A 26,061-nucleotide genomic window follows, 5' to 3' on the forward strand; every position below is an offset into this window, starting at 1 on the left:
TGACAATGGCCGTAACCTGGTGGCGGCTCTGAGGCGAGGTGAGATCACACACGTACCATGCCTGGCTCATGTGCTTAACCTCGTGGTTCAGCGGTTTCTTAAATCGTACCCCGAGTTGCCAGATCTGCTCGTGAAAGTACGCCGCCTGTCAGCTCATTTTCTCAAGTCGGCTACAGCTTCCGCCGCCCTTGCTGTGTTGCAGCAGCGTTTGCAGCTTCCGGCACACCGACTGGTGTGTGATGTCCCCACACGTTGGAACTCTACCCTCCACATGTTGCAAAGGATTTTTGAGCAGAAGAGAGCAGTTGTTGAGTACCAGCTGCAACAAGGCCGTCGATATTCAGGTCAGACTCCACACATAAGACCTCAGGAGTGGACCTGGATGTCTGACATATGTACCATCCTGACAAACTTTCAGGAGGCCACCAAGATGGTGAGTGGCGATGACGCCATCATTAGTGTCAGCATCCCACTTGTCTGTCTTTTGCAACACTCTCTGCAGAGAATTAAAGAGGAGGCATTGCAGCCAGAGTATGATGAGATGGATCAAGAAGCCGTAGCGGGCGATTACACACAGTCCAGCCTCATCTCTTCCCAACGTGCATTGGGGGACAATGAGGGAGAGGAGGAGGAGGAGGAGGAAGAACAGGAGCTGCTATTATGCGTTGTAGACGGTAGTACCTGTACAAGTGTCATACCGTCGGTTCAGCGTGGGTGGCCTGAGGACAGGGGGGAGGAGGAAGAGGAGGAGGGGGAGGAGAGAATGGTCAGTCGTCATCTTGGTGAGGACACGGAAATCTTGCCCGTTACCAGTCTGGCACGCATGGCTGACTTTATGTTACGCTGCCTTAACCGTGACCCTCGCGTTGTCAAAATGTTGGGTGACAGTCATTACTGGTTGGTGACACTTGTAGACCTCCGCTACAAGGAGAACTTTCACTCTCTTATTCCTGAGGTGGAGAGGTCTGCAAAAATGGGGCAGTACCAGAAGGCCCTTGCTGCAGAACTCTTAAAAAAATTCCCATCTGAACACGCTAGCGGCAGAGGTCACAGTTCGTTGCCCAACCAAGGCGTACAGGCGAGAGAGATGCAACTCCAATCCAGCAGAGGCAGGGGAACACTGTCAACGTTCTGGGACAGTTTTCTGACACCCGCCCAGCTTACAGGCCCTGAGGCGCGGGGTACTCTCACAAGGAGTGGAAAGTTTCAAAAGATGGTGAGGGAGTACCTTGCAGACCGTACCAGCGACCTCCGTGATTCCTCTGTGCCTTTTAATTATTGGGTATCCAAGCTGGACACTTGGATTGAACCCGCTCTGTACGCCTTGGAGGTACTGGCCTGCACAGCTGCTAGCATGTTATCGGAGCGTGTTTTTAGTGCCGCTGGGGGAATTATAACTGATAAGCGCACTTGCCTGTCAACTGACAATGCTGACAAGCTGACCCTTATCAAAATGAACAAGGGCTGGATTGGGCCAGACATCTCATCACCATCAAATGACAGCAGAGTAGCATAAAGTCAAATCCACTGTGTTATTTCGGGAGGTGTATTCACATGCACCGCTTCACACCCACACATGGGTATACGCTTCCTCGTTTCGGCTGTTTTATCTTCTTCTCCTTATCCTCAGCCTCCACCACCACTATACCACCAGGGTGCCAGAATTGCAAGTTCCTACGTCCCTATTTTTGGCAGCTTTTGCTTGCAAGGCATAAGCAAATACTATGGGACACCCAATCTCCAATAATGGGACTTATGTTTGTAATATGCTGTACTGCATGGCTCTTGTAAGGGGCATTGCATGTTGCTCCATCCTCATTTTTGGCAGCTTTGCTTGCAAGGCATAAGCAAATACTATGGGACACGCACTCCCCAATAATGGGACTTATGTTTGTAATATGCTGTACTGCATGTCTCTTGTAAGGGGCATTGCAAGTTGCTCCATCCTAATTTTTGGCAGCTTTTGCTTGGAAAGCATAAGCAAATACAATGGGAGACCCACTCCCCAATAATGGGACTTATGTTTGTAATATGCTGTTCTGCATGGCTCTTGTAAGGGGCATTGCATGTTGCTCCGTCCTAATTTTTGGCAGCTTTTGCTTTCAAGGCATAAGCAAATACTATGGGAGACCCATTCCCCAATAATGGGACTTATGTTTGTAATCTGCTGTACTGCATGGCTCTTGTAAGGGGCATTGCAAGTTACTCCGTCCTAATTTTTGGCAGCTTTTGCTTGCAAGGCATAAGCAAATACTATGGGACACCCACTCCCCAATAATGGGACTTATGTTTGTAATATGCTGTACTGCATGGCTCTTGTAAGGGGCATTGCAAGTTGCTCCATCCTAATTTTTGGCAGCTTTTGCTTGCAAGGCATAAGCAAATTCTATGGGACACCCACTCCCCAATAATGGGACTTATGTTTGTAATATGCTGTACTGCATAGCTCTTGTAAGGGGCATTGCAAGTTGCTCCGTCCTAATTTTGGCAGCTTTTGCTTGGGAATCATAAGCAAATACTATGGGACACCCACTTCCCAATAATGGGACTTATGTTTGTAATATGCTGTACTGCATGGCTCTTGTAAGGGGCATTGCAAGTTGCTCCATCCTAATTTTTGGCAGCTTTTGCTTGCAAGGTATAAGCAAATACTATGGGAGACCCACTCCCCAATAATGGGACTTATGTTTGTAATATGCTGTACTGCATGGCTCTTGTAAGGGGCATTGCACGTTGCTCCGTCCTAATTTTTGGCAGCTTTTGCTTGGAAAGCATAAGCAAATACTATGGGAGACCCACTCCACAATAATGGGACTTATGTTTGTAATATGCTGTACTGCATGGCTCTTGTAAGGGGCATTGCAAGTTGCTCCATCCTAATTTTTGGCAGCTTTTGCTTGCAAGGCATAAGCAAATACTATGGGAGACCCACTCCCCAATAATGGGACTTATGTTTGTAATATGCTGTACTGCATGGCTCTTGTAGGGGGCATTGCATGTTGCTCCATCCTAATTTTTGGCAGCTTTTGCTTGCAAGGCATAAGCAAATACTATGGGACACCCACTCCCCAATAATGGGACCTATGTTTGTAATATGCTGTACTGCATGGCACTTGTAAGGGGCATTGCAAGTTGCTCCGTCCTAATTTTTGGCAGCTTTTGCTTGGAAAGCATAAGCAAATACTATGGGAGACCCACTCCCCAATAATGGGACTTATGTTTGAAATATGCTGTACTGCATGGCTCTTGTAAGGGGCATTGCAAGTTGCTCCGTCCTAATTTTTGGCAGCTTTTGCTTGGAAAGCATAAGCAAATACTATGGGAGACCCACTTCCCAATAATGGGACGTATGCTTGTAATATGCTGTACTGCATGGCTCTTGTAAGGGGCATTGCATGTTGCTCCATCCTAATTTTTGGCAGCTTTTGCTTGCAAGGCAAAAGCAAATACTATGGGAGACCCACTCCCCAATAATGGGACTTATGTTTGTAATATGCTGTACTGCATGGCTCTTGTAAGAGGCATTGCAAGTTGTTCCGTCCTAATTTTTGGCAGCTTTTGCTTGGAAAGCATAAGCAAATACTATGGGACACCCACTCCCCAATAATGGGACTTATGTTTGTAATATGCTGTACTGCATAGCTCTTGTAAGGGGCATTGCAAGTTGCTCCGTCCTAATTTTTGGCAGCTTTTGTTTGGGAATCATAAGCAAATACTATGGGACACCCACTCCCCAATAATGGGACTTATGTTTGTAATATGCTGTATTGCATGGCTCTTGTAAGGGGCATTGCAAGTTACTCAATCCTAATTTTTGGCAGCTTTTGCTTGGAAAGCATAAGCAAATACTATGTGAGACCCACTCCCCAATAATGGGACTCATGTTTGTAATATGCTGTACTGCATGGCTCTTGTAAGGGGCATTGCAAGTTGCTCTGTCGTAATTTTTGGCAGCTTTTGCTTGCAAGGCATAAGCAAATACTATGGGAGACCCATTCCCCAATAATGGGACTTATGTTTGTAATCTGCTGTACTGCATGGCTCTTGTAAGGGGCATTGCAAGTTGCTCCGTCCTAATTTTTGGCAGCTTTTGCTTGCAAGGCATAAGCAAATACTATGGGAGACCCACTCCCCAATAATGGGACTTATGTTTGTAATATGCTGTACTGCATAGCTCTTGTAAGGGGCATTGCAAGTTGCTCCGTCCAAATTTTTGGCAGCTTTTGCTTGGGAAGCATAAGCAAATACTATGGGACACCCACTCCCCAATAATGGGACTTATGTTTGTAATATGCTGTACTGCATGGCTCTTGTAAGTTGCTCCTTCCTAATTTTTGGCAGCTTTTGCTTGCAAGGCATAAGCAAATACTATGGGACACCCACTCCCCAATAATGGGACTTATGTTTGTAATATGCTGTACTGCATGGCTCTTGTAAGTTGCTCCTTCCTAATTTTTGGCAGCTTTTGCTTGGAAAGCATAAGCAAATACTATGGGACACCCACTCCCCAATAATGGGACTTATGTTTGTAATATGCTGTACTGCATGGCTCTTGTAAGGGGCATTGCATGTTGCTCCGTCCTAATTTTTGGCAGCTTTTGCTTGCAAGGCAAAAGCAAATACTATGGGAGACCCACTCCCCAATAATGGGACTTATGCTTGTAATATGCTGTACTGCATGGCTATTGTAAGGGGCATTGCAAGATGCTCCGTCCTAATTTTTGGCTGCTTTTGCTTGGAAAGCATAAGCAAATACTATGGGACACCCACTACCCAATAATGGGACTTATGCTTGTAATATGCTGTACTGCATGGCTATTGTAAGGGGCATTGCAAGTTGCTCCGTCCAATTCTTGGCAGCTTTTGCTTGCAAGGCATAAGCAAATACTATGGGACACCCACTCCCCAATAATGGGACTCATGTTTGTAATATGCTGCACTGCATGGCTCTTGTAAGGGGCATTGCAAGTTGCTCTGTCGTAATTTTTGGCAGCTTTTGCTTGCAAGGCATAAGCAAATACTATGGGAGACCCATTCCCCAATAATGGAACTTATATTTGTAATCTGCTGTACTGCATGGCTCTTGTAAGGGGCATTGCAAGTTGCTCCGTCCTAATTTTTGTCAGCTTTTGCTTGCAAGGCATAAGCAAATACTATGGGAGACCAACTCCCCAATAATGGGACTTATGTTTGTAATATGCTGTACTGCATGGCTCTTGTAAGGGGCATTGCAAGTTGCTCCGTCCTAATTTTTGGCAGCTTTTGCTTGCAAGGCATAGCAAATACTATGGGACACCCACTCCCCAATAATGGGACTTATGTTTGTAATATGCTGTACTGCATAGCTCTTGTAAGGGGCATTGCAAGTTGCTCTGTCCTAATTTTTGGCAGCTTTTGCTTGGGAAGCCTGAGCAAATACTATGGGACTCCCACTCCCCAATAATGGGACTTATGTTTGTAATATGCTGTACTGCATGGCTCTTGTAAGGGGCATTGCAAGTTACTCCATCCTAATTTTTGGCAGCTTTCGCTTGGAAAGCATAAGCAAATACTATGGGAGACCCACTCCCCAATAATGGGACTCATGTTTGTAATATGCTGAACTGCATGGCTCTTGTAAGGGGCATTGCAAGTTGCTCTGTCGTAATTTTTGGCAGCTTTTGCTTGCAAGGCATAAGCAAATACTATGGGAGACCCATTCCCCAATAATGGGACTTATGTTTGTAATCTGCTGTACTGCATGGCTCTTGTAAGGGGCATTGCAAGTTGCTCCGTCCTAATTTTTGGCAGCTTTTGCTTGCAAGGCATAAGTAAATACTATGGGACACCCACTCCCCAATAATGGGACATATGTTTGTAATATGCTGTACTGCATGGCTCTTGTAAGGGGCATTGCAAGTTGCTCCGTCCTAATTTTTGACAGCTTTTGCTTGGAAAGCATAAGCAAATACTATGGGACACCCACTCCCCAAAAATGGGACTTATGTTTGTAATATGCTGTACTGCATGGCTCTTGTAAGGGGCATTGCATGTTGCTCCGTCCTAATTTTTGGCAGCTTTTGCTTGCAAGGCATAAGCAAATACTATGGGACACCCACTCCCAAATAATGGGACTCATGTTTGTAATATGCTGTACTGCATGGCTCTTGTAAGGGGCATTGCAAGTTGCTCTGTCGTAATTTTTGGCAGCTTTTGCTTGCAAGGCATAAGCAAATACTATGGGAGACCCACTCCCCAATATTAGGACTTATGTTTGTAATATGCTGTACTGCATGGCTCTTGTAAGGGGCATTGCAAGTTGCTCCGTCCTAATTTTTGGCAGCTTTTGCTTGCAAGGCATAAGCAAATACTATGGGACACGCACTCCCCAATAATCGGACTTATGTTTGTAATATGCTGTACTGCATGGCTCTTGTAAGGGGCATTGCAAGTTGCTCTGTCTTAATTTTTGGCAGCTTTTGCTTGCAAGGCAAAAGCAAATACTATGGGAGACCCATTCCCCAGTAATGGGATATATATTTGTAATCTGCTGTACTGCATGGCTCTTGTAAGGGGCATTGCAAGTTGCTCCGTCCTAATTTTTGTCAGCTTTTGCTTGCAAGGCATAAGCAAATACTATGGGAGACCAACTCCCCAATAATGGGACTTATGTTTGTAATATGCTGTACTGCATGGCTCTTGTAAGGGGCATTGCAAGTTGCTACGTCCTAATTTTTGACAGCTTTTGCTTGCAAGGCATAAGCAAATACTATTTGACACCCACTCCCCAATAATGGGACTTATGTTTGTAATATGCTGTACTGCATGGCTCTTGTAAGGGGCATTGCAAGTTACTCCGTCCTAATTTTTGGCAGCTTTTGCTTGGAAAGCATAAGCAAATACTATGGCAGACCCACTCCCCAATAATGGGACTCATGTTTGTAATATGTTGTAGTGCATGGCTCTTGTAAGAGGCATTGCAAGTTGCTCTGTCGTAATTTTTGGCAGCTTTTGCTTGAAAGGCATAAGCAAATACTATGGGAGACCCATTCCCCAATAATGGGACTTATGTTTGTAATCTGCTGTACTGCATGGCTCTTGTAAGGGGCATTGCAAGTTGCTCCGTCCTAATTTTTGGCAGCTTTTGCTTGCAAGGCAAAAGCAAATACTATGGGACACCCACTCCCCAATAATGGTACTTATGTTTGTAATATGCTGTACTGCATGGCTCTTGTAAGGGGCATTGCAAGTTGCTCCGTCCTAATTTTTGGCAGCTTTTGCTTGCAAGGCATAAGCAAATACTATGGGACACCCACTCCCCAATAATGGGACATATGTTTGTAATATGCTGTACTGCATGGCTCTTGTAAGGGGCATTGCAAGTTGCTCCGTCCTAATTTTTGGCAGCTTTTGCTTGGAAAGCATAAGCAAATACTATGGGACACCCACTCCCCAATAATGGGACTTATGTTTGTAATATGCTGTACTGCATGGCTATTGTAAGGGGCATTGCATGGTGCTCCGTCCTAATTTTTGACAGCTTTTGCTTGCAAGGCATAAGCAAATACTATGGGACACCCACTCCCCAATAATGGGACTTATGTTTGTAATATGCTGTACTGCATAGCTCTTGTAAGGGGCATTGCAAGTTGCTCCGTCCTAATTTTTGGCAGCTTTTGCTTGGGAAGCATAAGCAAATACTATGGGACACCCACTCCCCAATAATGGGACTTATGTTTGTAATATGCTGTACTGCATGGCTCTTGTAAGTTGCTCCTTCCTAATTTTTGGCAGCTTTTGCTTGCAAGGCATAAGCAAATACTATGGGACACCCACTCCCCAATAATGGGACTTATATTTGTAATATGCTGTACTGCATGGCTCTTGTAAGTTGCTCCTTCCTAATATTGGCAGCTTTTGCTTGGAAAGCATATGCAAATACTATGGGACACCCACTCCCCAATAATGGGACTTATGTTTGTAATATGCTGTACTGCATGGCTCTTGTAAGGGGCATTGCATGTTGCTCCGTCCTAATTTTTGGCAGCTTTTGCTTGCAAGGCAAAAGCAAATACTATGTGAGACCCACTCCCCAATAATGGGACTTATGCTTGTAATATGCTGTACTGCATGGCTATGGTAAGGGGCATTGCAAGATGCTCCGTCCTAATTTTTGGCTGCTTTTGCTTGGAAAGCATAAGCAAATACTATGGGACACCCACTACCCAATAATGGGACTTATGCTTGTAATATGCTGTACTGCATGGCTATTGTAAGGGGCATTGCAAGTTGCTCCGTCCAATTCTTGGCAGCTTTTGCTTGCAAGGCATAAGCAAATACTATGGGACACCCACTCCCCAATAATGGGACTCATGTTTGTAATATGTTGTACTGCATGGCTCTTGTAAGGGGCATTGCAAGTTGCTCTGTCGTAATTTTTGGCAGCTTTTGCTTGCAAGGCATTAGCAAATACTATGGGAGACCCATTCCCCAATAATGGTACATATGTTTGTAATATGCTGTACTGCATGGCTCTTGTAAGGGGCATTGCAAGTTGCTCCGTCCTAATTTTTGGCAGCTTTTGCTTGCAAGGCATAAGTAAATACTATGGGACACCCACTCCCCAATAATGGGACATATGTTTGTAATATGCTGTACTGCATGGCTCTTGTAAGGGGCATTGCAAGTTGCTCCGTCCTAATTTTTGGCAGCTTTTGCTTGGAAAGCATAAGCAAATACTATGGGACACCCACTCCCCAAAAATGGGACTTATGTTTGTAATATGCTGTACTGCATGGCTCTTGTAAGGGGCATTGCATGTTGCTCTGTCCTAATTTTTGGCAGCTTTTGCTTGCAAGGCATAAGCAAATACTATGGGACACCCACTCCCAAATAATGGGACTCATGTTTGTAATATGCTGTACTGCATGGCTCTTGTAAGGGGCATTGCAAGTTGCTCTGTCGTAATTTTTGGCAGCTTTTGCTTGCAAGGCATAAGCAAATACTATGGGAGACCCACTCCCCAATATTAGGACTTATGTTTGTAATATGCTGTACTGCATGGCTCTTGTAAGGGGCATTGCAAGTTGTTCCGTCCTAATTTTTGGCAGCTTTTGCTTGCAAGGCATAAGCAAATACTATGGGACACGCACTCCCCAATAATCGGACTTATGTTTGTAATATGCTGTACTGCATGGCTCTTGTAAGGGGCATTGCAAGTTGCTCTGTCGTAATTTTTGGCAGCTTTTGCTTGCAAGGCAAAAGCAAATACTATGGGAGACCCATTCCCCAATAATGGGATATATATTTGTAATCTGCTGTACTGCATGGCTCTTGTAAGGGGCATTGCAAGTTGCTCCGTCCCAATTTTTGTCAGCTTTTGCTTGCAAGGCATAAGCAAATACGATGGGAGACCAACTCCCCAATAATGGGACTTATGTTTGTAATATGCTGTACTGCATGGCTCTTGTAAGGGGCATTGCAAGTTGCTACGTCCTAATTTTTGGCAGCTTTTGCTTGCAAGGCATAAGCAAATACTATGGGACACCCACTCCCCAATAATGGGACTTATGTTTGTAATATGCTGTACTGCATAGCTCTTGTAAGTGGCATTGCAAGTTGCTCCGTCCTAATTTTTGGCAGCTTTTGCTTGGCAAGCATGAGCAAATACTATGGGACACCCACTCCCCAATAATGGGACTTATGTTTGTAATATGCTGTACTGCATGGCTCTTGTAAGGGGCATTGCAAGTTACTCCGTCCTAATTTTTGGCAGCTTTTGCTTGGAAAGCATAAGCAAATACTATGGCAGACCCACTCCCCAATAAAGGGACTCATGTTTGTAATATGCTGTACTGCATGGCTCTTGTAAGAGGCATTGCAAGTTGCTCTGTCGTAATTTTTGGCAGCTTTTGCTTGAAAGGCATAAGCAAATACTATGGGAGACCCATTCCCCAATAATGGGACTTATGTTTGTAATCTGCTGTACTGCATGGCTCTTGTAAGGGGCATTGCAAGTTGCTCCGTCCTAATTTTTGGCAGCTTTTGCTTGCAAGGCAAAAGCAAATACTATGGGACACCCACTCCCCAATAATGGTACTTATGTTTGTAATATGCTGTACTGCATGGCTCTTGTAAGGGGCATTGCAAGTTGCTCCGTCCTAATTTTTGGCAGCTTTTGCTTGCAAGGCATAAGCAAATACTATGGGACACCCACTCCCCAATAATGGGACATATGTTTGTAATATGCTGTACTGCATGGCTCTTGTAAGGGGCATTGCAAGTTGCTCCGTCCTAATTTTTGGCAGCTTTTGCTTGGAAAGCATAAGCAAATACTATGGGACACCCACTCCCCAATAATGGGACTTATGTTTGTAATATGCTGTACTGCATGGCTATTGTAAGGGGCATTGCATGTTGCTCCGTCCCAATTTTTGGCAGCTTTTGCTTGCAAGGCATAAGCAAATACTATGGGACACCCACTCCCCAATAATGGGACTCATGTTTGTAATATGGTGTACTGCCTGGCTCTTGTAAGGGGCATTGCAAGTTGCTCTGTCGTAATTTTTGGCAGCTTTTGCTTGCAAGGCATAAGCAAATACTATGGGAGACCCACTCCCCAATATTGGGACTTATGTTTGTAATATGCTGTACTGCATGGCTCTTGTAAGGGGCATTGCAAGTTGCTCCGTCCTAATTTTTGGCAGCTTTTGCTTGCAAGGCATAAGCAAATACTATGGGACACCCACTCCCCAATAATGGGACTTATGTTTGTAATATGCTGTACTGCATGGCTCTTGTAAGGGGCATTGCAAGTTGCTCCATCCTAATTTTTGGCAGCTTTTGCTTGCAAGGCATAAGCAAATACTATGGGACACCCACTCCCCAATAATGGGACTTATGTTTGTAATATGCTGTACTGCATGGCTTTTGTAAGGGGCATTGCAAGTTGCTCCGTCCTAATTTTTGGCAGCTTTTGCTTGGAAAGCATAAGCAAATACTATGGGAGACCCACTCCCCAATAATGGGACTTATATTTGTAATATGCTCTACTGCATGGCTCTTGTAAGGGGCATTGCAAGTTGCTCTGTCCAATTATTGGCAGCTTTTGCTTGCAAGGCATAAGCAAATACTATGGGACACCCACTCCCCAATAATGGGACTTATGTTTGTAATATGCTGTACTGCATGGCTCTTGTAACGGGCATTGCAAGTTGCTCCGTCCTAATTTTTGGCAGCTTTTGCTTGCAAGGCATAAGCAAATACTATGGGAGATACACTCCCCAATAATGGGACTTATGTTTGTAATATGCTGTACTGCATGGCTCTTGTAAGGGGCATTGCAAGTTACTCCATCCTAATTTTTGGCAGCTTTCGCTTGGAAAGCATAAGCAAATACTATGGGAGACCCACTCCCCAATAATGGGACTCATGTTTGTAATATGCTGAACTGCATGGCTCTTGTAAGGGGCATTGCAAGTTGCTCTGTCGTAATTTTTGGCAGCTTTTGCTTGCAAGGCATAAGCAAATACGATGGGAGACCCATTCCCCAATAATGGGACTTATGTTTGTAATCTGCTGTACTGCATGGCTCTTGTAAGGGGCATTGCAAGTTGCTCCGTACTAATTTTTGGCAGCTTTTGCTTGCAAGGCATAAGCAAATACTATGGGAGACCCACTCCCCAATATTGGGACTTATGTTTGTAATATGCTGTACTGCATGGCTCTTGTAAGGGGCATTGCAAGTTGCTCCGTCCTAATTTTTGGCAGCTTTTGCTTGCAAGGCATAAGCAAATACTATGGGACACCCACTCCCCAATAATGGGACTTATGTTTGTAATATGCTGTACTGCATGGCTCTTGTAAGGGGCATTGCAAGTTGCTCCATCCTAATTTTTGGCAGCTTTTGCTTGCAAGGCATAAGCAAATACTATGGGACACCCACTCCCCAATAATGGGACTTATATTTGTAATATGCTGTACTGCATGGCTCTTGTAAGGGGCATTGCATGTTGCTCCGTCCTAATTTTTGGCAGCTTTTGCTTGCAAGGCATAAGCAAATACTATGGGACACCCACTCCCAAATAATGGGACTCATGTTTGTAATATGCTGTACTGCATGGCTCTTGTAAGGGGCATTGCAAGTTGCTCTGTCGTAATTTTTGGCAGCTTTTGCTTGCAAGGCATAAGCAAATACTATGGGAGACCCACTCCCCAATATTAGGACTTATGTTTGTAATATGCTGTACTGCATGGCTCTTGTAAGGGGCATTGCAAGTTGCTCCGTCCTAATTTTTGGCAGCTTTTGCTTGCAAGGCATAAGCAAATACTATGGGACACGCACTCCCCAATAATCGGACTTATGTTTGTAATATGCTGTACTGCATGGCTCTTGTAAGGGGCATTGCAAGTTGCTCTGTCGTAATTTTTGGCAGCTTTTGCTTGCAAGGCAAAAGCAAATACTATGGGAGACCCATTCCCCAATAATGGGATATATATTTGTAATCTGCTGTACTGCATGGCTCTTGTAAGGGGCATTGCAAGTTGCTCCGTCCTAATTTTTGTCAGCTTTTGCTTGCAAGGCATAAGAAAATACTATGGGAGACCAACTCCCCAATAATGGGACTTATGTTTGTAATATGCTGTACTGCATGGCTCTTGTAAGGGGCATTGCAAGTTGCTACGTCCTAATTTTTGGCAGCTTTTGCTTGCAAGGCATAAGCAAATACTATGGGACACCCACTCCCCAATAATGGGACTTATGTTTGTAATATGCTGTACTGCATAGCTCTTGTAAGTGGCATTGCAAGTTGCTCCGTCCTAATTTTTGGCAGCTTTTGCTTGGCAAGCATGAGCAAATACTATGGGACACCCACTCCCCAATAATGGGACTTATGTTTGTAATATGCTGTACTGCATGGCTCTTGTAAGGGGCATTGCAAGTTGCTCCGTCCTAATTTTTGTCAGCTTTTGCTTGCAAGGCATAAGCAAATACTATGGGAGACCAACTCCCCAATAATGGGACTTATGTTTGTAATATGCTGTACTGCATGGCTCTTGTAAGGGGCATTTCAAGTTGCTACGTCCTAATTTTTGGCAGCTTTTGCTTGCAAGGCATAAGCAAATACTATGGGACACCCACTCCCCAATAATGGGACTTATGTTTGTAATATGCTGTACTGCATAGCTCTTGTAAGTGGCATTGCAAGTTGCTCCGTCCTAATTTTTGGCAGCTTTTGCTTGGCAAGCATGAGCAAATACTATGGGACACCCACTCCCCAATAATGGGACTTATGTTTGTAATATGCTGTACTGCATGGCTCTTGTAAGGGGCATTGCAAGTTACTCGTCCTAATTTTTGGCAGCTTTTGCTTGGAAAGCATAAGCAAATACTATGGCAGACCCACTCCCCAATAATGGGACTCATGTTTGTAATATGCTGTACTGCATGGCTCTTGTAAGAGGCATTGCAAGTTGCTCTGTCGTAATTTTTGGCAGCTTTTGCTTGAAAGGCATAAGCAAATACTATGGGAGACCCATTCCCCAATAATGGGACTTATGTTTGTAATCTGCTGTACTGCATGGCTCTTGTAAGGGGCATTGCAAGTTGCTCCGTCCTAATTTTTGGCAGCTTTTGCTTGCAAGGCAAAAGCAAATACTATGGGACACCCACTCCCCAATAATGGTACTTATGTTTGTAATATGCTGTACTGCATGGCTCTTGTAAGGGGCATTGCAAGTTGCTCCGTCCTAATTTTTGGCAGCTTTTGCTTGCAAGGCATAAGCAAATACTATGGGACACCCACTCCCCAATAATGGGACATATGTTTGTAATATGCTGTACTGCATGGCTCTTGTAAGGGGCATTGCAAGTTGCTCCGTCCTAATTTTTGGCAGCTTTTGCTTGGAAAGCATAAGCAAATACTATGGGACACCCACTCCCCAATAATGGGACTTATGTTTGTAATATGCTGTACTGCATGGCTATTGTAAGGGGCATTGCATGTTGCTCCGTCCTAATTTTTGGCAGCTTTTGCTTGCAAGGCATAAGCAAATACTATGGGACACCCACTCCCCAATAATGGGACTCATGTTTGTAATATGGTGTACTGCCTGGCTCTTGTAAGGGGCATTGCAAGTTGCTCTGTCGTAATTTTTGGCAGCTTTTGCTTGCAAGGCATAAGCAAATACTATGGGAGACCCACTCCCCAATATTGGGACTTATGGTTGTAATATGCTGTACTGCATGGCTCTTGTAAGGGGCATTGCAAGTTGCGCCGTCCTAATTTTTGGCAGCTTTTGCTTGCAAGGCATAAGCAAATACTATGGGACACCCACTCCCCAATAATGGGACTTATGTTTGTAATATGCTGTACTGCATGGCTCTTGTAAGGGGCATTGCAAGTTGCTCCATCCTAATTTTTGGCAGCTTTTGCTTGCAAGGCATAAGCAAATACTATGGGACACCCACTCCCCAATAATGGGACTTATGTTTGTAATATGCTGTACTGCATGGCTTTTGTAAGGGGCATTCAAGTTGCTCCATCCTAATTTTTGGCAGCTTTTGCTTGCAAGGCATAAGCAAATACTATGGGAGACCCACTCCCCAATAATGGGACTTATATTTGTAATATGCTCTACTGCATGGCTCTTGTAAGGGGCATTGCAAGTTGCTCTGTCCAATTATTGGCAGCTTTTGCTTGCAAGGCATAAGCAAATACTATGGGACACCCACTCCCCAATAATGGGACTTATGTTTGTAATATGCTGTACTGCATGGCTCTTGTAAGGGGCATTGCAAGTTGCTCCGTCCTAATTTTTGGCAGCTTTTGCTTGCAAGGCATAAGCAAATACTATGGGAGATACACTCCCCAATAATGGGACTTATGTTTCTAATATGCTGTACTGCATGGCTCTTGTAAGGGGCATTGCAAGTTACTCCGTCCTAATTTTTGGCAGCTTTTGCTTGGAAAGCATAAGCAAATACTATGGGACACCCACTCCCCAATAATGGGACTCATGTTTGTAATATGCTGTACTGCATGGCTCTTGTAAGGGGCATTGCAAGTTGCTCTGTCGTAATTTTTGGCAGCTTTTGCTTGCAAGGAATAAGCAAATACTATGGGAGAAGCATTCCCCAATAATGGGACTTATGTTTGTAATCTGCTGTACTGCAAGGCTCTTGTAAGGGGCATTGCAAGTTGCTCCGTCCTAATTTTTGGCAGCTTTTGCTTGCAAGGCATAAGCAAATACTATGGGAGACCCACTCCCCAATAATGGGACTTATGTTTGTAATATGCTGTACTGCATGGCTCTTGTAAGGTGCATTGCAAGTTGCTCCGTCCTAATTTTTGGCAGCTTTTGCTTGCAAGGCATAAGCAAATACTATGGGACACCCACTCCCCAATAATGGGACTTATGTTTGTAATATGCTGTACTGCATAGCTCTTGCAAGGGGCATTGCAAGTTGCTCCGTCCTAATTTTTGGCAGCTTTTGCTTGGGAAGCATACGCAAATACTATGGGACACCCACTCCCCAATAATGGGACTTATGTTTGTAATATGCTGTCCTGCATGGCTCTTGTAAGGGGTATTGCAAGTTACTCCGTCCTAATTTTTGGCAGCTTTTGCTTGGAAAGCATAAGCAAATACTATGGGAGACCCACTCCCTAATAATGGGACTCATGTTTGTAATATGCTGTACTGCATGGCTCTTGTAAGGGGCATTGCAAGTTGCTCTGTCGTAATTTTTGGCAGCTTTTGCTTGCAAGGCATAAGCAAGTACTATGGGAGACCCATTCCCCATTAATGGGACTTATGTTTGTAATCTGCTGTACTGCATGGCTATTGTAAGGGGCATTGCAAGTTGCTCCGTCCTAATTTTTGGCAGCTTTCGCTTGCAAGGCATAAGCAAATACTATGGGACACCCACTCCCCAATAATGGTACTTATGTTTGTAATATGCTGTACTGCATGGCTCTTGTAAGGGGCATTGCAAGTTGCTCCGTCCTAATTTTTGGCAGCTTTTGCTTGCAAGGCATAAGCAAATACTATGGGACACCCACTCCCTAATAATGGGACTCATGTTTGTAATATGCTGTACTGCATGGCTCTTGTAAGGGGCATTGCAAGTTGCTCTGTCGTAATTTTTGGCAGCTTTTGCTTGCAAGGCATAAGCAAATACTATGGGAGACCCATTCCCCATTAATGGGACTTATGTTTGTAATCTGCTGTACTGCATGGCTCTTGTAAGGGGCATTGCAAGTTGCTCCGTCCTAATTTTTGGCAGCTTTCGCTTGCAAGGCATAAGCAAATACTATGGGACACCCACTCCCCAATAATGGTACTTATGTTTGTAATATGCTGTACTGCATGGCTCTTGTAAGGGGCATTGCAAGTTGCTCCGTCCTAATTTTTGGCAGCTTTTGCTTGCAAGGCATAAGCAAATACTATGGGACACCCACTCCCCAATAATGGGACTTATGTTTGTAATATGCTGTACTGCATGGCTCTTGTAAGTTGCTCCGTCCTAATTTTTGGCAGCTATTGCTTGGAAAGCATAAGCAAATACTATGGGACACCCACTCCCCAATAATGGGAGCTATGTTTGTAATATGCTGTACTGCATGGCTCTTGTAAGGAGCATTGCATGTTGCTCCGTCCTAATTTTTGGCAGCTTTTGCTTGCAAGGCAAAAGCAAATACTATGGGAGACCCACTCCCCAATAATGGGACTTATGTTTGTAATATGCTGTACTGCATGGCTCTTGTAAGAGGCATTGCAAGTTGCTCCGTCCTAATTTTTGGCAGCTTTTGCTTGGAAAGCATAAGCAAATACTATGGGACACCCACTCCCCAATAATGGGACCTATGTTTGTAATATGCTGTACTGCATGGCTATTGTAAGGGGCATTGCAAGTTGCTCCGTCCAATTTTTGGCAGCTTTTGCTTGCAAGGCATAAGCAAATACTATGGGAGACCCATTCCCCAATAATGGGACTTATGTTTGTAATCTGCTGTACTGCATGGCTCTTGTAAGGGGCATTGCAAGTTGCTCAGTCCTAATTTTTGGCAGCTTTTGCTTGCAAGGCATAATCAAATACTATGGGAGACCCACTCCCCAATAATGGGACTTATGTTTGTAATATGCTGTACTGCATGGCTCTTGTAAGGGGCATTGCAAGTTGCTCCGTCCTAATTTTTGTCAGCTTTTGCTTGGGAAACATAAGCAAATACTATGGGACACCCAGTCCCCAATAATGGGACTTATGTTTGTAATATGCTGTACTGCATAGCTCTTGTAAGGGGCATTGCAAGTTGCTCCGTCCTAATTTTTGGCAGCTTTTGCTTGGGAAGCATAAGCATATACTATGGGACACCCACTCCCCAATAATGGGACTTATGTTTGTAATATGCTGTACTGCATGGCTCTTGTAAGGGGCATTGCATGTTGCTCCGTCCTAATTTTTGGCAGCTTTTGCTTGCAAGGCATAAGCAAATACTATGGGACACCCACTCCCAAATAATGGGACTCATGTTTGTAATATGCTGTACTGCATGGCTCTTGTAAGGGGCATTGCAAGTTGCTCTGTCGTAATTTTTGGCAGCTTTTGCTTGCAAGGCATAAGCAAATACTATGGGAGACCCACTCCCCAATATTAGGACTTATGTTTGTAATATGCTGTACTGCATGGCTCTTGTAAGGGGCATTGCAAGTTGCTCCGTCCTAATTTTTGGCAGCTTTTGCTTGCAAGGCATAAGCAAATACTATGGGACACGCACTCCCCAATAATCGGACTTATGTTTGTAATATGCTGTACTGCATGGCTCTTGTAAGGGGCATTGCAAGTTGCTCTGTCGTAATTTTTGGCAGCTTTTGCTTGCAAGGCAAAAGCAAATACTATGGGAGACCCATTCCCCAATAATGGGATATATATTTGTAATCTGCTGTACTGCATGGCTCTTGTAAGGGGCATTGCAAGTTGCTCCGTCCTAATTTTTGTCAGCTTTTGCTTGCAAGGCATAAGAAAATACTATGGGAGACCAACTCCCCAATAATGGGACTTATGTTTGTAATATGCTGTACTGCATGGCTCTTGTAAGGGGCATTGCAAGTTGCTACGTCCTAATTTTTGGCAGCTTTTGCTTGCAAGGCATAAGCAAATACTATGGGACACCCACTCCCCAATAATGGGACTTATGTTTGTAATATGCTGTACTGCATAGCTCTTGTAAGTGGCATTGCAAGTTGCTCCGTCCTAATTTTTGGCAGCTTTTGCTTGGCAAGCATGAGCAAATACTATGGGACACCCACTCCCCAATAATGGGACTTATGTTTGTAATATGCTGTACTGCATGGCTCTTGTAAGGGGCATTGCAAGTTGCTCCGTCCTAATTTTTGTCAGCTTTTGCTTGCAAGGCATAAGCAAATACTATGGGAGACCAACTCCCCAATAATGGGACTTATGTTTGTAATATGCTGTACTGCATGGCTCTTGTAAGGGGCATTGCAAGTTGCTACGTCCTAATTTTTGGCAGCTTTTGCTTGCAAGGCATAAGCAAATACTATGGGACACCCACTCCCCAATAATGGGACTTATGTTTGTAATATGCTGTACTGCATAGCTCTTGTAAGTGGCATTGCAAGTTGCTCCGTCCTAATTTTTGGCAGCTTTTGCTTGGCAAGCATGAGCAAATACTATGGGACACCCACTCCCCAATAATGGGACTTATGTTTGTAATATGCTGTACTGCATGGCTCTTGTAAGGGGCATTGCAAGTTACTCGTCCTAATTTTTGGCAGCTTTTGCTTGGAAAGCATAAGCAAATACTATGGCAGACCCACTCCCCAATAATGGGACTCATGTTTGTAATATGCTGTACTGCATGGCTCTTGTAAGAGGCATTGCAAGTTGCTCTGTCGTAATTTTTGGCAGCTTTTGCTTGAAAGGCATAAGCAAATACTATGGGAGACCCATTCCCCAATAATGGGACTTATGTTTGTAATCTGCTGTACTGCATGGCTCTTGTAAGGGGCATTGCAAGTTGCTCCGTCCTAATTTTTGGCAGCTTTTGCTTGCAAGGCAAAAGCAAATACTATGGGACACCCACTCCCCAATAATGGTACTTATGTTTGTAATATGCTGTACTGCATGGCTCTTGTAAGGGGCATTGCAAGTTGCTCCGTCCTAATTTTTGGCAGCTTTTGCTTGCAAGGCATAAGCAAATACTATGGGACACCCACTCCCCAATAATGGGACATATGTTTGTAATATGCTGTACTGCATGGCTCTTGTAAGGGGCATTGCAAGTTGCTCCGTCCTAATTTTTGGCAGCTTTTGCTTGGAAAGCATAAGCAAATACTATGGGACACCCACTCCCCAATAATGGGACTTATGTTTGTAATATGCTGTACTGCATGGCTATTGTAAGGGGCATTGCATGTTGCTCCGTCCTAATTTTTGGCAGCTTTTGCTTGCAAGGCATAAGCAAATACTATGGGACACCCACTCCCCAATAATGGGACTCATGTTTGTAATATGGTGTACTGCCTGGCTCTTGTAAGGGGCATTGCAAGTTGCTCTGTCGTAATTTTTGGCAGCTTTTGCTTGCAAGGCATAAGCAAATACTATGGGAGACCCACTCCCCAATATTGGGACTTATGGTTGTAATATGCTGTACTGCATGGCTCTTGTAAGGGGCATTGCAAGTTGCGCCGTCCTAATTTTTGGCAGCTTTTGCTTGCAAGGCATAAGCAAATACTATGGGACACCCACTCCCCAATAATGGGACTTATGTTTGTAATATGCTGTACTGCATGGCTCTTGTAAGGGGCATTGCAAGTTGCTCCATCCTAATTTTTGGCAGCTTTTGCTTGCAAGGCATAAGCAAATACTATGGGACACCCACTCCCCAATAATGGGACTTATGTTTGTAATATGCTGTACTGCATGGCTTTTGTAAGGGGCATTGCAAGTTGCTCCGTCCTAATTTTTGGCAGCTTTTGCTTGGAAAGCATAAGCAAATACTATGGGAGACCCACTCCCCAATAATGGGACTTATATTTGTAATATGCTCTACTGCATGGCTCTTGTAAGGGGCATTGCAAGTTGCTCTGTCCAATTATTGGCAGCTTTTGCTTGCAAGGCATAAGCAAATACTATGGGACACCCACTCCCCAATAATGGGACTTATGTTTGTAATATGCTGTACTGCATGGCTCTTGTAAGGGGCATTGCAAGTTGCTCCGTCCTAATTTTTGGCAGCTTTTGCTTGCAAGGCATAAGCAAATACTATGGGAGATACACTCCCCAATAATGGGACTTATGTTTCTAATATGCTGTACTGCATGGCTCTTGTAAGGGGCATTGCAAGTTACTCCGTCCTAATTTTTGGCAGCTTTTGCTTGGAAAGCATAAGCAAATACTATGGGACACCCACTCCCCAATAATGGGACTCATGTTTGTAATATGCTGTACTGCATGGCTCTTGTAAGGGGCATTGCAAGTTGCTCTGTCGTAATTTTTGGCAGCTTTTGCTTGCAAGGCATAAGCAAATACTATGGGAGAAGCATTCCCCAATAATGGGACTTATGTTTGTTATCTGCTGTACTGCAAGGCTCTTGTAAGGGGCATTGCAAGTTGCTCCGTCCTAATTTTTGGCAGCTTTTGCTTGCAAGGCATAAGCAAATACTATGGGAGACCCACTCCCCAATAATGGGACTTATGTTTGTAATATGCTGTACTGCATGGCTCTTGTAAGGTGCATTGCAAGTTGCTCCGTCCTAATTTTTGGCAGCTTTTGCTTGCAAGGCATAAGCAAATACTATGGGACACCCACTCCCCAATAATGGGACTTATGTTTGTAATATGCTGTACTGCATAGCTCTTGCAAGGGGCATTGCAAGTTGCTCCGTCCTAATTTTTGGCAGCTTTTGCTTGGGAAGCATACGCAAATACTATGGGACACCCACTCCCCAATAATGGGACTTATGTTTGTAATATGCTGTCCTGCATGGCTCTTGTAAGGGGTATTGCAAGTTACTCCGTCCTAATTTTTGGCAGCTTTTGCTTGGAAAGCATAAGCAAATACTATGGGAGACCCACTCCCTAATAATGGGACTCATGTTTGTAATATGCTGTACTGCATGGCTCTTGTAAGGGGCATTGCAAGTTGCTCTGTCGTAATTTTTGGCAGCTTTTGCTTTCAAGGCATAAGCAAGTACTATGGGAGACCCATTCCCCATTAATGGGACTTATGTTTGTAATCTGCTGTACTGCATGGCTCTTGTAAGGGGCATTGCAAGTTGCTCCGTCCTAATTTTTGGCAGCTTTCGCTTGCAAGGCATAAGCAAATACTATGGGACACCCACTCCCCAATAATGGTACTTATGTTTGTAATATGCTGTACTGCATGGCTCTTGTAAGGGGCATTGCAAGTTGCTCCGTCCTAATTTTTGGCAGCTTTTGCTTGCAAGGCATAAGCAAATACTATGGGACACCCACTCCCCAATAATGGGACTTATGTTTGTAATATGCTGTACTGCATGGCTCTTGTAAGTTGCTCCGTCCTAATTTTTGGCAGCTATTGCTTGGAAAGCATAAGCAAATACTATGGGACACCCACTCCCCAATAATGGGAGCTATGTTTGTAATATGCTGTACTGCATGGCTCTTGTAAGGAGCATTGCATGTTGCTCCGTCCTAATTTTTGGCAGCTTTTGCTTGGAAGGCAAAAGCAAATACTATGGGAGACCCACTCCCCAATAATGGGACTTATGTTTGTAATATGCTGTACTGCATGGCTCTTGTAAGAGGCATTGCAAGTTGCTCCGTCCTAATTTTTGGCAGCTTTTGCTTGGAAAGCATAAGCAAATACTATGGGACACCCACTCCCCAATAATGGGACCTATGTTTGTAATATGCTGTACTGCATGGCTATTGTAAGGGGCATTGCAAGTTGCTCCGTCCAATTTTTGGCAGCTTTTGCTTGCAAGGCATAAGCAAATACTATGGGAGACCCATTCCCCAATAATGGGACTTATGTTTGTAATCTGCTGTACTGCATGGCTCTTGTAAGGGGCATTGCAAGTTGCTCAGTCCTAATTTTTGGCAGCTTTTGCTTGCAAGGCATAATCAAATACTATGGGAGACCCACTCCCCAATAATGGGACTTATGTTTGTAATATGCTGTACTGCATGGCTCTTGTAAGGGGCATTGCAAGTTGCTCCGTCCTAATTTTTGTCAGCTTTTGCTTGGGAAACATAAGCAAATACTATGGGACACCCAGTCCCCAATAATGGGACTTATGTTTGTAATATGCTGTACTGCATAGCTCTTGTAAGGGGCATTGCAAGTTGCTCCGTCCTAATTTTTGGCAGCTTTTGCTTGGGAAGCATAAGCATATACTATGGGACACCCACTCCCCAATAATGGGACTTATGTTTGTAATATGCTGTACTGCATGGCTCTTGTAAGGGGCATTGCATGTTGCTCCGTCCTAATTTTTGGCAGCTTTTGCTTGCAAGGCATAAGCAAATACTATGGGACACCCACTCCCAAATAATGGGACTCATGTTTGTAATATGCTGTACTGCATGGCTCTTGTAAGGGGCATTGCAAGTTGCTCTGTCGTAATTTTTGGCAGCTTTTGCTTGCAAGGCATAAGCAAATACTATGGGAGACCCACTCCCCAATATTAGGACTTATGTTTGTAATATGCTGTACTGCATGGCTCTTGTAAGGGGCATTGCAAGTTGCTCCGTCCTAATTTTTGGCAGCTTTTGCTTGCAAGGCATAAGCAAATACTATGGGACACGCACTCCCCAATAATCGGACTTATGTTTGTAATATGCTGTACTGCATGGCTCTTGTAAGGGGCATTGCAAGTTGCTCTGTCGTAATTTTTGGCAGCTTTTGCTTGCAAGGCAAAAGCAAATACTATGGGAGACCCATTCCCCAATAATGGGATATATATTTGTAATCTGCTGTACTGCATGGCTCTTGTAAGGGGCATTGCAAGTTGCTCCGTCCTAATTTTTGTCAGCTTTTGCTTGCAAGGCATAAGAAAATACTATGGGAGACCAACTCCCCAATAATGGGACTTATGTTTGTAATATGCTGTACTGCATGGCTCTTGTAAGGGGCATTGCAAGTTGCTACGTCCTAATTTTTGGCAGCTTTTGCTTGCAAGGCATAAGCAAATACTATGGGACACCCACTCCCCAATAATGGGACTTATGTTTGTATTATGCTGTACTGCATAGCTCTTGTAAGTGGCATTGCAAGTTGCTCCGTCCTAATTTTTGGCAGCTTTTGCTTGGCAAGCATGAGCAAATACTATGGGACACCCACTCCCCAATAATGGGACTTATGTTTGTAATATGCTGTACTGCATGGCTCTTGTAAGGGGCATTGCAAGTTGCTCCGTCCTAATTTTTGTCAGCTTTTGCTTGCAAGGCATAAGCAAATACTATGGGAGACCAACTCCCCAATAATGGGACTTATGTTTGTAATATGCTGTACTGCATGGCTCTTGTAAGGGGCATTGCAAGTTGCTACGTCCTAATTTTTGGCAGCTTTTGCTTGCAAGGCATAAGCAAATACTATGGGACACCCACTCCCCAATAATGGGACTTATGTTTGTAATATGCTGTACTGCATAGCTCTTGTAAGTGGCATTGCAAGTTGCTCCGTCCTAATTTTTGGCAGCTTTTGCTTGGCAAGCATGAGCAAATACTATGGGACACCCACTCCCCAATAATGGGACTTATGTTTGTAATATGCTGTACTGCATGGCTCTTGTAAGGGGCATTGCAAGTTACTCGTCCTAATTTTTGGCAGCTTTTGCTTGGAAAGCATAAGCAAATACTATGGCAGACCCACTCCCCAATAATGGGACTCATGTTTGTAATATGCTGTACTGCATGGCTCTTGTAAGAGGCATTGCAAGTTGCTCTGTCGTAATTTTTGGCAGCTTTTGCTTGAAAGGCATAAGCAAATACTATGGGAGACCCATTCCCCAATAATGGGACTTATGTTTGTAATCTGCTGTACTGCATGGCTCTTGTAAGGGGCATTGCAAGTTGCTCCGTCCTAATTTTTGGCAGCTTTTGCTTGCAAGGCAAAAGCAAATACTATGGGACACCCACTCCCCAATAATGGTACTTATGTTTGTAATATGCTGTACTGCATGGCTCTTGTAAGGGGCATTGCAAGTTGCTCCGTCCTAATTTTTGGCAGCTTTTGCTTGCAAGGCATAAGCAAATACTATGGGACACCCACTCCCCAATAATGGGACATATGTTTGTAATATGCTGTACTGCATGGCTCTTGTAAGGGGCATTGCAAGTTGCTCCGTCCTAATTTTTGGCAGCTTTTGCTTGGAAAGCATAAGCAAATACTATGGGACACCCACTCCCCAATAATGGGACTTATGTTTGTAATATGCTGTACTGCATGGCTATTGTAAGGGGCATTGCATGTTGCTCCGTCCTAATTTTTGGCAGCTTTTGCTTGCAAGGCATAAGCAAATACTATGGGACACCCACTCCCCAATAATGGGACTCATGTTTGTAATATGGTGTACTGCCTGGCTCTTGTAAGGGGCATTGCAAGTTGCTCTGTCGTAATTTTTGGCAGCTTTTGCTTGCAAGGCATAAGCAAATACTATGGGAGACCCACTCCCCAATATTGGGACTTATGGTTGTAATATGCTGTACTGCATGGCTCTTGTAAGGGGCATTGCAAGTTGCGCCGTCCTAATTTTTGGCAGCTTTTGCTTGCAAGGCATAAGCAAATACTATGGGACACCCACTCCCCAATAATGGGACTTATGTTTGTAATATGCTGTACTGCATGGCTCTTGTAAGGGGCATTGCAAGTTGCTCCATCCTAATTTTTGGCAGCTTTTGCTTGCAAGGCATAAGCAAATACTATGGGACACCCACTCCCCAATAATGGGACTTATGTTTGTAATATGCTGTACTGCATGGCTTTTGTAAGGGGCATTGCAAGTTGCTCCGTCCTAATTTTTGGCAGCTTTTGCTTGGAAAGCATAAGCAAATACTATGGGAGACCCACTCCCCAATAATGGGACTTATATTTGTAATATGCTCTACTGCATGGCTCTTGTAAGGGGCATTGCAAGTTGCTCTGTCCAATTATTGGCAGCTTTTGCTTGCAAGGCATAAGCAAATACTATGGGACACCCACTCCCCAATAATGGGACTTATGTTTGTAATATGCTGTACTGCATGGCTCTTGTAAGGGGCATTGCAAGTTGCTCCGTCCTAATTTTTGGCAGCTTTTGCTTGCAAGGCATAAGCAAATACTATGGGAGATACACTCCCCAATAATGGGACTTATGTTTCTAATATGCTGTACTGCATGGCTCTTGTAAGGGGCATTGCAAGTTACTCCGTCCTAATTTTTGGCAGCTTTTGCTTGGAAAGCATAAGCAAATACTATGGGACACCCACTCCCCAATAATGGGACTCATGTTTGTAATATGCTGTACTGCATGGCTCTTGTAAGGGGCATTGCAAGTTGCTCTGTCGTAATTTTTGGCAGCTTTTGCTTGCAAGGCATAAGCAAATACTATGGGAGAAGCATTCCCCAATAATGGGACTTATGTTTGTAATCTGCTGTACTGCAAGGCTCTTGTAAGGGGCATTGCAAGTTGCTCCGTCCTAATTTTTGGCAGCTTTTGCTTGCAAGGCATAAGCAAATACTATGGGAGACCCACTCCCCAATAATGGGACTTATGTTTGTAATATGCTGTACTGCATGGCTCTTGTAAGGTGCATTGCAAGTTGCTCCGTCCTAATTTTTGGCAGCTTTTGCTTGCAAGGCATAAGCAAATACTATGGGACACCCACTCCCCAATAATGGGACTTATGTTTGTAATATGCTGTACTGCATAGCTCTTGCAAGGGGCATTGCAAGTTGCTCCGTCCTAATTTTTGGCAGCTTTTGCTTGGGAAGCATACGCAAATACTATGGGACACCCACTCCCCAATAATGGGACTTATGTTTGTAATATGCTGTCCTGCATGGCTCTTGTAAGGGGTATTGCAAGTTACTC

The sequence above is a fragment of the Phyllobates terribilis genome, unplaced genomic scaffold (genome assembly GCF_046119375.1).
Source record: "Phyllobates terribilis strain yellow unplaced genomic scaffold, ASM4611937v1 Scaffold_2__4_contigs__length_985480577, whole genome shotgun sequence".
NCBI classification, from domain to species: Eukaryota; Metazoa; Chordata; class Amphibia; order Anura; family Dendrobatidae; genus Phyllobates; species Phyllobates terribilis.